The sequence below is a fragment of the Dermacentor andersoni genome, chromosome 10 (assembly GCF_023375885.2).
Source record: "Dermacentor andersoni chromosome 10, qqDerAnde1_hic_scaffold, whole genome shotgun sequence".
Taxonomy (NCBI): domain Eukaryota; kingdom Metazoa; phylum Arthropoda; class Arachnida; order Ixodida; family Ixodidae; genus Dermacentor; species Dermacentor andersoni.
Window position 1 is genome coordinate 8291413 of NC_092823.1, and position 13104 is coordinate 8304516.

At 46.0% G+C, this 13104-nt stretch overlaps 1 protein-coding gene across 5 annotated transcripts in view; it reads right to left on the reverse strand.

The window, feature by feature from the left end:
* LOC126519729 (putative phospholipase B-like 2) overlaps positions 1–3185 on the reverse strand; it is a 252868-nt gene extending 249683 nt beyond the window's left edge. For 2 of the 5 annotated variants that reach the window (XM_055065364.2, XM_055065360.2), the window contains exon 1: positions 3098–3151. The gene's annotated coding sequence lies outside the window, so the exon portion shown is untranslated. Of the gene's footprint in view, positions 1–3097 lie in introns of all 5 variants that reach the window. The other 3 variants (XM_055065362.1, XM_055065361.2, XM_055065363.2) reach the window with 3 other exon arrangements.
* Positions 3186–13104: the final 9919 nt, after the last annotated feature.

Below are 13104 nucleotides of genomic sequence, written 5' to 3' on the forward strand. Positions count from 1 at the left end.
CAGTAGCGAACGAGTATGGGCGCCGTCTACTGGCACTCCGGCCTCTTCAGTTAATCCTGGATAAGCAGCCACTACACGAGGCTTTAACTCTCCGTGTATTCGGCCTTGAAATGGATTCCTCCGGTTTTGTGGGACCATGGGTCAATAATGCAAAGCAACAGGGCGCAGAAACGATTGAGTTGACACGTCGGATTGCGAAGAAATCTGGTGGAGCCAGCACCAACATGGTTCGCCTTCTTGTCCGTTCTGTACTACAACCACGACTCGTCTACAGAGCCCAGTTTCATCATCTCACGAAGGCAGAATGGGCTCGCCTCGAGGCCAATAATCTCGAAGCCATGCGGGCCATAACGGGACTACCCTATCTCACTGCGTTGCCAAGCCTACAGGCCGAGTCCCAACTCAACACTAGCGACGAACTTGTGCACTAACGTCAATGCGCACGCCCCCTAAAGCCATCAAATTTCTGCTCGGCTACTTCACTGGCCTGGTACATGGGACATGAAATAGGCAATCCAGCTTCTACGGGATCTGTTGTAGCTCGATGGAACAGGGTGCAATTAAGTGACAATAAGTTTCCTGGTCGTCTACAAAGCCCGGTTCCTCCCCAGGCGAATGCCGAAGTTTCCCGCCTTCTTCGCGCAGATGATAATCAAGACGATGCGACTCTTGTAGCATACACTGATGCCAGTGTTAATGGCACCATGATTCACAGAGCTCTCGTGTGCCCATTGATACTAGAGGCAGGCCAGACGTGCTCTTATGTCGCCGATCCTGCACCACCGGCCTATCTTGCCGAGCTTGCCGCCATATGAGACGGCTTGGCCGCGTTGCTTCCATCTGTTTAAGCTTCTTAATATGCTCAGCTCATCATTCGCACGGACCCGACTCAAGCCATCCACGACATAAGTAGGGTATCTCGGTCCACTCTACTCTCAGATGGCATTCACCGTCTAGCTGCACACTGCGAATATCCTGATATGCGTCCAGTGGGTGCCTCCACCAGCCCTGCTGGCTCTCCTTGAAGCTGATTTAGCAACCCACCCACAGGTTACAACGTACCCACTCCCGCATTTTCCTGAAGACGCCTGTGGACGACTGATCCGACGTGCCCACGAACTTTATACCTCCGTGTGGGTCAGACCTTCCTGGAGGGTTAACCCGCCAAGAGGAGGTTACATTAAGGAGGCTGCGTGCCGGGGTCGCGCTCACCCCGTCTGTGACCGTTCTCTGGCCACAACAGTACCGTCCCTATGGATCATCGTGCCCATTTTCTGACACAAAAATCCCAAATGTGACAGTGGCACACCTCCTATGCACGTGCCCAGGACTCCATGTAAGCCGTCTCGGTCACCTCCGGGCAACAGGCCTTCGGCCTGGCCACCCTCCGGACCTTGAACCTTGGATCTATGGACGATATCATCGTTCACTTCTAGATTCCTTGCATGAGTCAAATCAGTTCGCGTACTTTTAACATGCTTTGTATTATGCCCATGGGCAAGCTTTCGATGAAAAAGAAAAAAACAACAACCCTGCAAAACCTAAACACATCATTTAAACGCAAACGCAAGTCCTTTTTCTTCCTTTACTTAATTCAAGGCGACGCAGTAGGATTAACCAGTTCTTACAGATACCTGGGCGTAACCTTGTGCGAAGACCTAAGCTGAAATACGCATGCCAAAAACATCCTATCATCTGCTAACAGAACCCTTGGTTTTTAAAAGTGTACCAAAAACTACACTATGCATCCCCCACCTGGAACGCTGACCAAATCTATCTGATAACGTCTCTAGAATCACTACAGAATGGAGCCACTAGATTCAGTGATTCGTGCTATTCATACAATACCAGCATGTCATCTTTAAATGCGAAATCCGGTTGAAGAAATGTTGCTTTTTGTCGTCGAATCGCCAGTATGTGCTTTTTTCATCAGTTTCCTTTTCTTTCTTCTTTCTTTTTTTTTTGTTTTTGCAGCTCACTTCCTATTCCGCCCTACGCCAGCCCTCCGGCACATATTTCCCTTCGCAGTAGTTATACCGTGCAAGTTGCCCGTTCCCGGGCTCATACTACGTTTGATGCATCATTCTTTCCTCGCTCAGCCATAGACTGGAATTGCCTTCCACCCGATGTCACTGCAACCACCTGCCCATCTACATTTTCTGACTGTATAACTGCCATAATTAACCGATAATTTTTTTTTTTTAATATCGGATTACTTCTACCTGCACCCACCTCTTATGTAATGTAACCCCCAAATTGGGGTTGCATTACATTTAAGGTAATAAGGTGAAAGTGAGAGCCTTCAAAGACAGAACGACTGTGTACCACTAGCTTTTTAAAAACGATAAAAATATTGTTATAAAAAATTAAAGAAAAGTTGCTGCATGGATTGTCTGCCTTATGCATATGTAAAAGAGTCCGTCGCAAGGAAAGAACTGACAAGTTTTAACGTGAAGAAGAAAACTTCTACATTTATAGGCTGCCAAAAACACATAATGATAGGTCATGAATATAAAGCAAAGATCACAGGCTGTTATATTGGCTTCCACCGCGAAACTAAAAACAAAGGTTGCGTTAGCCATTTTGTTCATACATTTCTCCGAAAATGTTTGCCTTTTGTCACTTGTCATCCATTTCGTTGTCTTCACAAGCAGACGGTAGTTCAGTAGCAACCATTTGTGCAGTTAATAAACAACCAAACTTCAACAATTTGTTTTTGCAACGTATTTCGTTAGTTTGAACTATTACAAAATTCGGAATTCTTCCTTGTAGGATACGAATGCACGAGTAGTTGGTATGTAGTGCTAGATTCATATACAAATTTTCGAATATTCGCCCACCTCTAAAGGTCCTCGTCTGATATCTAATATCCTCGTCATCGCCGCAGGAGAGACTATGCGATCGAACGTGCCTTCATCGCGCAAAAGCGAATGCAACGAAGGCGATCGCGCTTATCGAAAACAAGTGGCGCCGAAAGATATACCGCGCAAGCACCTCTTTTCGCGAGAATAAAGAGTATCCGGCGCAGTATTTAAAATACAGTTTATCCAACAGCCTGTAAGAGGTGGTACATGGCAAGTGACTCGTGACAGCTTACCGGAGTTGCCGCCAAGTCTTGTGGTTCCGAATCTGGAGCTCCTTGCACGTTACAAATGAGCCCCGCTAGGAGAGGAGATATCTTCGGCTATTGTTGTAACATGCCGGCTGTAAGACCAATCTAGCTAGGAGATTGATTAGAGGAGTTCCGATAGAAGGCTGATAAAGCCTACTCGAAAAAGACAATAGGAAGTTTGCCTGGGAATATGTAAGGTGCTTCACGTAACTTCAACCAAGTTGTTGAAAAAAATGGTTAGCCGCAACTGAATAAAACTAACGGCATATGCTTTGCCGTCATGTCGCACTCCTTGTGAGTATTTTTATAGTCTGCCTAATTATTTAATTAGCTAAGATTAATCATCAAAAATTTTACTAGCCACTTTAGGGCCAAGTGCGTTTCGTTGGGTTGTAGAGGAGTTCCAGAAACGACCAGTCCAATTTTTTTGTTGCAGCGTGCATGCTCCTGGCGATTTTTTTCAGTGCTTAAAGAAAGCCCGCGAAATGTAAAATAAACCCACGTGACTGCGCCCATGCGTTGTCGTATTGCAGCGCTCTCGCATCGCACGAAAGAACCGCGCGCCCGGACCGTGGCGGAGTGAGCGGCCTCGGCATCGGTTTCACAGTGCGGCAGCGTCTTGGGCGGTGGCAGACGAAAGAAACAGGTCGCCGTCTTTGATAAGCGACAGGCTCGATGCACTGTTGTTGCTGTTGTTCTCGGCAGTGACTGCGACGCATACCCGAGTGGGGGATTGGCCATGATTGGCCAGGTGGGTAAATTAGGTGTATAAAAACGGCAGTTAAGAATTGTAACGTTGGAACCTAAAAAGTAAAGTTTTTGTGTGTAGGAAAGAAGCAATCAGAAGAAAACCGCTCAATAAAAGATATAATAATAGATAAATAAATAAAAGATAGGTAAATGAAAGCCATGGTGGGGAGGGAGGACGATCAGTCCAACGAGGTAATCGATTCGTTTCAATTAGGTAATTTTCGATTGCCAAGCAAACATTTCCGTGAATGAATCCGATAGTAGAGGCTCCAAAAGATAGGATGACTGGCACTTATAAAATTAGGCAATTCTTGGGAAGCGGGATTTCGAGAAGTCGTTTTCTTATTGCCGAAAAACGCCTTCAAGGCAGCCAGAAATAGTCTATTGTTGAGAGCTCTGCTAAATGATAACGCAAGAGCGCCGTCACGTGGTTTTATTTCCTATTACGCGGGCTTTTTTAAACGCCGAAATTAATCGCCTCGCAGCATGTACCTTGCCACAAAAAATTCGACCGGTCGTTTCCGCACCTCCTCTACAATGCGACGAAACGCATTTGGCGCTAAATTGCATATGAAATAATTTGAAATATACCTTAGGTAATGAACTAATTAGGCAGAATATAAAAATACTCGAAAGAGCGCCACATGACGGCAAACCATATGTCGTTGGTTTCATCCAGCTGCTTAAACCACTATTTCATAATCCTTGCTTGAAGTTACGGGAAACACCCTCTATACACTGGGACAGTGTGTATAGGAGAAGCTGCAGAAAGCGGTGCGCGTCCATACTGAGGGAGACAACGCACGAAGACCGAACACAACGAAAGAGACGAGAGAGCTGACTTAGCCGAAGAATGAAGGAAGCGGGCCATAAATTAAAAAAGAAAACTTGTTTCGTGGGACGAGAGTAGCCGGAATCATCTGTCGCTAGCATCAGTTTCGGCGGCTGGCGTTGGTCAGAAGCGGACATGCTGTGAAGAACTAAACGTCAGGGTGTCATGCGGGTAAGAATGCGGAGTCGACAGAAACAGCTCGAATGATTGGGTAACGATGTCGGGCGGCAGGGCAGAAAAAACATAATGAGCCTTTGCGTATGTACGGGGATCCTTACAACGGTGGGCTGGTGGTTTCCCTGGACCAGCCAGAAGTGCGGATAGGAAGGCTAAAACCTTGAGCACACGCAGGGTTACCGGGGGAACCTCAAGTGATGGTTGGTCGATAGGCAGCTCGGGTCGTCGCTCTGGTCCCCGGATTCATTCTCCAAATGTCACCAATTTTGTGGCGTAACGTGCGGCGAATCAGCAACTAAAATAACCTCATGGTGGGCGATGGTGGGCGATGGTGGTCGATGGTGGGCGATAACATTGACACGAGAAACGAGGGCGTCCTACCTAGTGAGGCCCTTCCCGCGGAACGTACATCCGCAGCATAACGAGGGTAGACGTAAAGCCCGTGCTCGAGCCATATTGAAGAAAGTTAGAGATGACAGAGACTCCGCGGTCTTTGTCGATGCGGCGCAGTACGGGAACAGGAGAGTGTTCGCGTTGTCGGTTATAGACGGGCGGGGGGGGCTTCGCTCCTCGGCGTCGGTCAGAGCGGCCACCGCGAGTATAGCAGAGCAAATTGCGGTTGCGCTGGCCTTGTGTGACCCAGAGCGTTCCTACATTTACACTGACTCGAGAGACGCAATCAGAGCTTTTGAGTCGGGTAACCTCGCACGAGAAGCGGCCTCTATTTTAGAGAAAAGGACCTGCCCCGGTTTTCATTACATCACGTGGTTCCCCGCACACATGGGGACGAACGTTCTCGAGGGCTTCCCAAACCTCAACGAGCTTGCCCACGACCGTGCGCGAGAACTCACGCGCCGCGACGGTCTGGAGGCTTCGGAGGGGCAGGAAGGGACTCAGCAGAACGATCCACTCCTCACATTTAATGAAATTACCAAACATTACCAACTTGGTCGGAGAATTTATCCTCTGCCTCACCCGAAGCTCAGTAGAGGTCAGTCAGCTACACTTAGAATGCTGCAGACGGGATCTTTCCCGTCGCGGGGATTCCTCAGTAGGATGTACTCGGATGTGGACCCTAGTTGTCCCGACTGCACTGAAACCTTTTGCTCAATGGCTCACATGCTCTGGCGATGTCCCGCGTTGCCTAACGACTTCCTCTCCAGCGAGGCCGAATGGGAGGAGGCCATCAGAAGCACGGTACTCCGAAAGCAAGCCCAGGCTATCCAGAGGGCCCAGGAAAGAGCGGAGCGTCACGGCGTTCTGTCCTTTACGTGGGCGCGGCCAGCGGCTACAATGGCCTCCCGTTAGGAGGTCCTGACAGTAGCTCCTCAGGATTAAATAAAGTTCGTTGTCTGTCTGTCTGTCTGTCTGTCTGTCTGTCTGTCTGTCTGTCTGTCTGTCTGTCTGTCTGTCTGGTGGGCGATGGCGAATGTGTGGCCGCCCTGCGCCTGTCGACCACGACGGTACTGCGTCCTCGAAGCGTCCCTCCACTGTGTCGCATCACTCGTGCCGCGCGGTCGCAAGAAGCAGAACGAGTCTTTGTCGGAGGCTGTGTGGTGAGTGCTCACCGCACCAACTGCATGTTTCACTCACGCTACGAGCCCACTACTGGTGCTGTTAGTGCTACTAGTGCCATCAGCATGATAAACACTTACAGGAAGATCGAGACTTCACGCTACGAGCCCACTACTGGTGCTGTTAGTGCTACTAGTGCCATCAGCATGATAAACACTTACAGGAAGATCGAGACTTCACGCTACGAGCCCACTACTGGTGTTGTTAGTGCTACTAGTGCCATCAGCATGATAAACACTTACAGGAAGTTCGAGACTTCACGCTACGAGCCCACTACTGGTGTTGTTAGTGCTACTAGTGCCATCAGCATAATAAACGTTTACAGGAACATCGACACATCGCACTACGAGCCTACTACTGGCGCTGTTAGAGCTACTAGCGCCATCAGCACGATAAATGTTTACAGGAAGATTCGGACTTCGTGCCACGAGCTTAATACTGTTGCTGTTAGTACTACTCGTGCCATCAGCATGATAAACGTTTACAGGAAGATCGACACTTCACGCTACGAGCCTACTACTGGTGCTGTTAGAGCTACCAGTGGCATCAGCACGATAAACGTTTACAGGAAGACCGACACTTCTCGCTACGAGCTTAGTGCTGTTGCTGTTAGACCTACTAGTGCCATCAGCATGATAAACGTGCACAGGAAGATCGAGACTGAGAGTGATTAACAGTGCTAGAACCACAATGTCGCCGAACTATGTCGCCGAAGCCCACGTTTCGACGACCGGACTTGCTTTCGTCAGGGCGCTCAGGATGAGAAGTCCTTGCAGAAATCGTGGCGGCAGACATCCCTTGCTCGGCGTAGCTTGTCTGGCCAGGTGGCGCAGCGTGTGTGCAGAGGGAAGTGCGAAACATGAGAGGGGCTGCAGTGCACGAACTGGAATATTATTGCTGGGGCGCAAATGGGTAAAATGCAACACATTTAATTGCAAAAAATATTTGTAGACTCGAGGCGCAAACATGCCGCGATGTCGAAAGCGAGGCATGAGCAATGCTTGGCCGATCACATTCTTCCTCTACTTCATGGAACCAAAACGTAACGATATGCAAATTAACTTTAATGACTATTTTGGGCCGCTTGTTCCGATTGCGAAATTGAAGCCGAAGAAAAGTGAGGTCAAGTATGCTTGCTACGTCTCAGCAAAATTTAAAACTGTGTTTTGGGTTAATGCAACACTCAATACTCCTTTTTTTCCACTACTCTTACCGTACCTTTCAACTTTTATGATTGAATCGTAGTGCTCGTTTATGATTGTCGCACTGACACAAATATTTTAAGATGTCTCATTCGCGTACGCATATTTTAGGGGAAAAACAATTTAATGAAAAGAAATACAGTCGCTCAGCCATTTTGTGTCCCAATTTCTTCGACCAATTTATTTTATTATCCGCGCTGCAACAGCCTTAGCTGACAGAAGTAATCTATAATGGCAACCGAGTCTTGGACAGCCGTTATGTGAATATTTCATTTCGTAATTGAACTTCATAAAGATTTATGCTTGTCTGCGAGGCACATTATTCTTCCTGCGAATATATAGAGCAGAGCGGTGGTTCAGTTCAGCACAAAGCCTGCAAATGTTTAATAACCAGCGAACATATTGAATAATGGTAAGGGTTGTAACAGAAGGAATAAAACGACGATACAGCGCTGTGTCGTCGTTTTTTTTTTTTATTCCATCTGTTGTCCTTGTCTTGGGTGCGCTGTTACAACCCTTACCATGAATCCCAACCAACTGGCCCAACTTGCCGTTCTGATATTGAATAACCAAATGATTCTTATTATCTTTCATCAAGTATTGTTCCGCTTACACTGTCGTCTTTTTCGAATTCCAAGTTATGGCAGGTATTTAATTATTTTTTTTGTTTAGCAACCCCTAATGCAGCCAACGCACGCAGCCTAATGCACGCAGCCAACGACCACTCTAATTTCCCTACCTACAGAAACGTATTCGGGGAAAGGTTACTTCAGTCCAATGGCGCTGAAATTTGAAACTCCATTTCACCCGAAAAAGAAAAAAACAAATTCACGCAACGTTGAATTCCTACACGTGTTAAATCAATCACGTAGCAAATAAATTGGTAATGTGGATACTAAATCAATGTATTTCGTGTGCTGTTTCTAAACGTTACCAAAATTTTTTCACTGGGGCGGTTTGTAGTGTCAAACGTACATGTACTTTTTGGTTCCCTCCATGTGTTTACGATTGTGTAAAAAGTTACACATTTTGTATTTTGTTTAGTATGCATATATCTGTTGATATTGTATGTGTCGTTATTTTTATTTCAATTTGTCTTCATTATGATTTGTATTTTTCACGTGATTGTAAGGATACATTCTTGTTACGTTTACGCACGCTTGCGAATAGCCCATTCATTACAGATAAGCGCACTGACCTTGCTTACGTGAACATGTGTATTACATTGGACAGATTAGTAGCTACATATAGTAATGGTCCAAATATTTCTGTAAACATTTTCTTATATCTTTTACAGTTAATTATGATTTGACTTCATTTGGGATCATAAAACTATGACACCACTTTAGAGATAAAAAAATTATGTGGTTTTAAGTGCCAGAAGCACTTTCTGATTATGAGGCAAGCCGTAGGGGAAGACTCCGGAAATGTTTGGCCCCCTGGGATTTCTTTCACGCGCACCTAAATACACGGGTGTGTTCGCGTTTCGCCCCCATTGAAACGCGGCCGCCGTGGCCGGGATTCGATCCCGCGCCCTCGTTCTCAGCAGCCCAACACCATAGCCACTGAGCAACCACGGCGGGTACCACTTAGAGTTATCCCACCACAGTATCTGATCCAGAATGCCTCGGCATTCTAGTTAAGATCGTTTACAACTATTAGACATGGTTTTGGAAATCTGATAACTGGAATGCCCATGTATTTTGCAGTACTTTTTAATGTCGCATTTCTTGAAAATCTTGCGAATCTTTAAATTCTGTCAAGTACACAAGGCTTTGTTCGCTTACTGTTACTCCGCGATTGGAACCTGTGCCTTGCAGCAGCCGTTACGACGTTGCTTCGCATATTTTAGTAATTTGTGAAATTATCGTTGACCCTTTTCTTGCAGTTATTGCTTGCCTCGATAGGTGGCCTATACAAGCAAAAACATCAATATTACTTTTGTCTAAGTTTGCCGCATAAAAGGAACATTTGATAAATTAATGACTTGTATTATTTGTCAATAAAATCGGAGCCTTTCTTTTCAAAGGAATCACAGAATCTACGCGGACGATATTACTATCAGGACCTGTGATGGCAGCGACGGATCAATAGAACAACGACTCCAGACTGCAATTAACACAGTAGAGGAACACCTCATAGGAACAGGCCTCACATGCTCTGCAGAGAAATCTGAACTTCTATTGTACCGCCCCACACTTAGAGGCAGGCCTCCCAAAGGATACGATAGAAACAAGGCTCACGAGGAAATCAAGCTACACACCAAGAACGGGCGGCATATCCCAATAGTCAACCAGCTCAAAGTGCTGGGTCTGGTAATCGAGAACAAAGGCACAAATAGGGAAACCGTAAAGAAGTTAGACACAAAGGTAACAAACACCATGAGATTAATCAAACGAATTACTAACAAGCACCAAGGTATGAAGGAAGAAATTATCATACGGCTGATACAATCATTCGTAATCAGTCAGATCACATACATAGCAGCCTTCCACAATTGGTTTGCAGCTGAAAAGCGTAAAATTAACAACATGATAAAAAAAGCATACAAACTAGCACTAGGTATTCCCATCAGTACGAGCACGGATCTCTTGCTAAGGTTAGGACTCCACAACACACTGGACGAACTCATAGAAGCACAACAAACATCTCAAGCAGAGCGACTAACCAAAACCAAAACGGGACGGCATATACTAAGCAAACTAGGAATGAATTACCACAATTTATACGGGGAAAAGAGGACGATAACGAGAGAAATTCGTGACAAACTCCTAGTACCAAATATACCCAAGAACATGCATCCAGGTTACAACGACGGCAGACGCAAGAGTAGAGCAGAGAAAATTATCCGAAGCTTTGGGTCAGACGACAGAGCAACCTTCGTAGACGCTGCTGAATACCCAGACAGAAATAGCTATGTAGCAGTAATCGTAGATCACACCCAAAAACTCCTTACAAGCGTATCAGTTAATACCAAACATTCCGAGACCGCAGAGGAGGTAGCCATTGCACTAGCATTGGTCTCCACGAATGCTCAGTACATCATTAGTGATTCTCAAGCGGCCATTAGAAATTATGCAAAAGGTAGGAGGCATGGCATGGTACATCATCCTGAGGCATGTACATCCTGAGGCATGGCACATCATCAGAGTCAATGAAGCAAAGTTCTCCAATGCAGAAAAGAACGGCAGGCAATTGCTCTGGTTCCCAGCGCATACGACTTTAGACATTCCAGCAATCAACCTCAACGAGGTAGCACACCGCGAAGCTCGAGGTCTCACTCGCCGAGCTGAGCAAAGAGTGACTTCCATCGGTCAGGAGAACGCGGAGGAGGAAATCTGGAGAGAAAAAGATATATTAACAAGATTTAGCGATATTACCAAATTCTATCAAAATCGGAGGCGAGTATTCCCACCGCCTCACACTAAACTGAACAGAGCTGAGTCCGTTACTTGGAGGCGACTACAAACAGAAACTTATACGAGTCCCGTGCAACTAAAAACTTTCTACCCCGATATATACGAGAGCGATATGTGCAAGCTCTGCAAGTCTGTTAGAGCCACCCTTCAACACATGTTGTGGGGTTGTGAAATATACCAAAATAAAATGGCAGTCTCCCCAGAAAATCTACGGGCGCGGTGGTCGGCCGTGCTGCTCAGCTCAGAACTCCAAGACCAACTTTGGGCCGTCCAGCGAGCCAAGGAAGCCGCACGGGAGCAGCAGCTCCCAGTGGCCATCTAGGCGGCCCCAGGCCCGGGCCTCCCAATCGCCGGATTCCAAATAAAGTTATCACATCACATCTTTTCAAAGGATATGTGACGCAGGCATGACGTTGCACAACCATGACGCGCTGCGTGATATTATCAGAGTACGCACTCTTTTCTCACGTATAAAATCTTGCGTATCGACAAACAAACGTTCTTGTTGAGCAGAGGCGTTTGTACAAGCCACAGGGTGATACTTTTGTTATGCTACCATGTGGCACGTATAACGAAGCAGCTACAACATTACAGAAATATATTTGTTAAATAATAAATTAGCTCTAGCTCCTTTAATCAATTCTTTTCTAAGTAAATCCAAAACAAGGCTCCCGTGTTTTTGCAGCCCCTACAAGATAATCACATAACGTAGGCCTGTTTTTCTGCATTGCACTGATTGCTCATGTCGTTCAAGTCTGCCAATCGAAATTTCACGAAGTGGTGAATATTTTGGTTTAGTGTGAAGGACTCTTGAGCTGACATTCACTCGTATTAGAGGTAGCAAAGCACTTGTATGTCTTATACACGACTTCTATATTTTATACACAATAGGATCTGCGTAAGGTATTGATTAGCAAAACGGTTCATAAGTGCCCGGAAGATTCTGTCAATAGAAATGACATAGGAATTTGCGTCCTTCCGTGACCAGATAAGTACACCATGAAGCTTGATCGTTGTGCTGGTTTGGTCTACATTATCGAGGTTTATCTCATCGTGTTGGAAGGGTAAAATGAAGTAGACACACACAGCGCTGAACCAGCAACTGAAATTTCTTCTCCTGAGCAGCACCATAAATACACATGGCAACGAAAAAGCAGAAAGAAGAGACAGGGTAGGCAAGAAAAGGCGACCAGTCACAGACAACCCTGTGCATTTGCTATAGTTGTCACCGTAGTTCTTGTTATGCAAGTGGTTTGTGTAAGCGGTGTCGCTATTTGTTACGCTTTGATGATCGATGCTTGTGTTTTTCTCAAATATTCCATAGAGAGGTAGCGTATTTATATGCAACAAGAGCGGCGATATGGGCTTTGTGGTTACTTTTATCGAACGCTTACAAGATATAACTAGAAAAACAAACCAGAAGATGATTTGTCAGGGCGCACGCCTCATGGATCGCTCCCACGTATAGAATTTCTTGCTCTGCTATGCCCTCAGGCTCCATTAGAAAATGTTTGCTTCGTGTGGTCGTTTCCTTGCTTCTTTATTCAGGTTCATACCGAATCGTACGGTGCACGTGATCTGTCATGTGTCTGGCGAAAAATATTTTAGTTCTGCTAAATGATGGAAGTGACGTTGACAATAGCGCTGCGTCTGTATCTCTTCGACGGGTCTTCGCGTGTCCTCGTTGTCTCCTTACGATACACACATGCACAAAATGAGCGCCAGTTTTAATGCGCAGGTCCGGAGCCTATTACAAGCAGGTTATCTTAGTGTAGCAGTGGCCACTGTGGCTGAGCGCCTAAAGAAGTTTGTTTCGAGGGGTACGCACGTGATTACAGAAAGCAGTGCACGTTAGCAAAAAAAAAAAAAAAAAGAGTAGTGGCTATCCGTACATTCATGCAGTGTCGCACAGGCTTAAAAAAGTTGCAAGTAGATAAGATGTTAATGTTGTTTTCACTGCTCCCAATAGACTAGGTAAGATATGCGCTGCCGTGCAGAGGAAAAAGGAGCAGGTAAAAGGCAAAAAAAGAACAGATA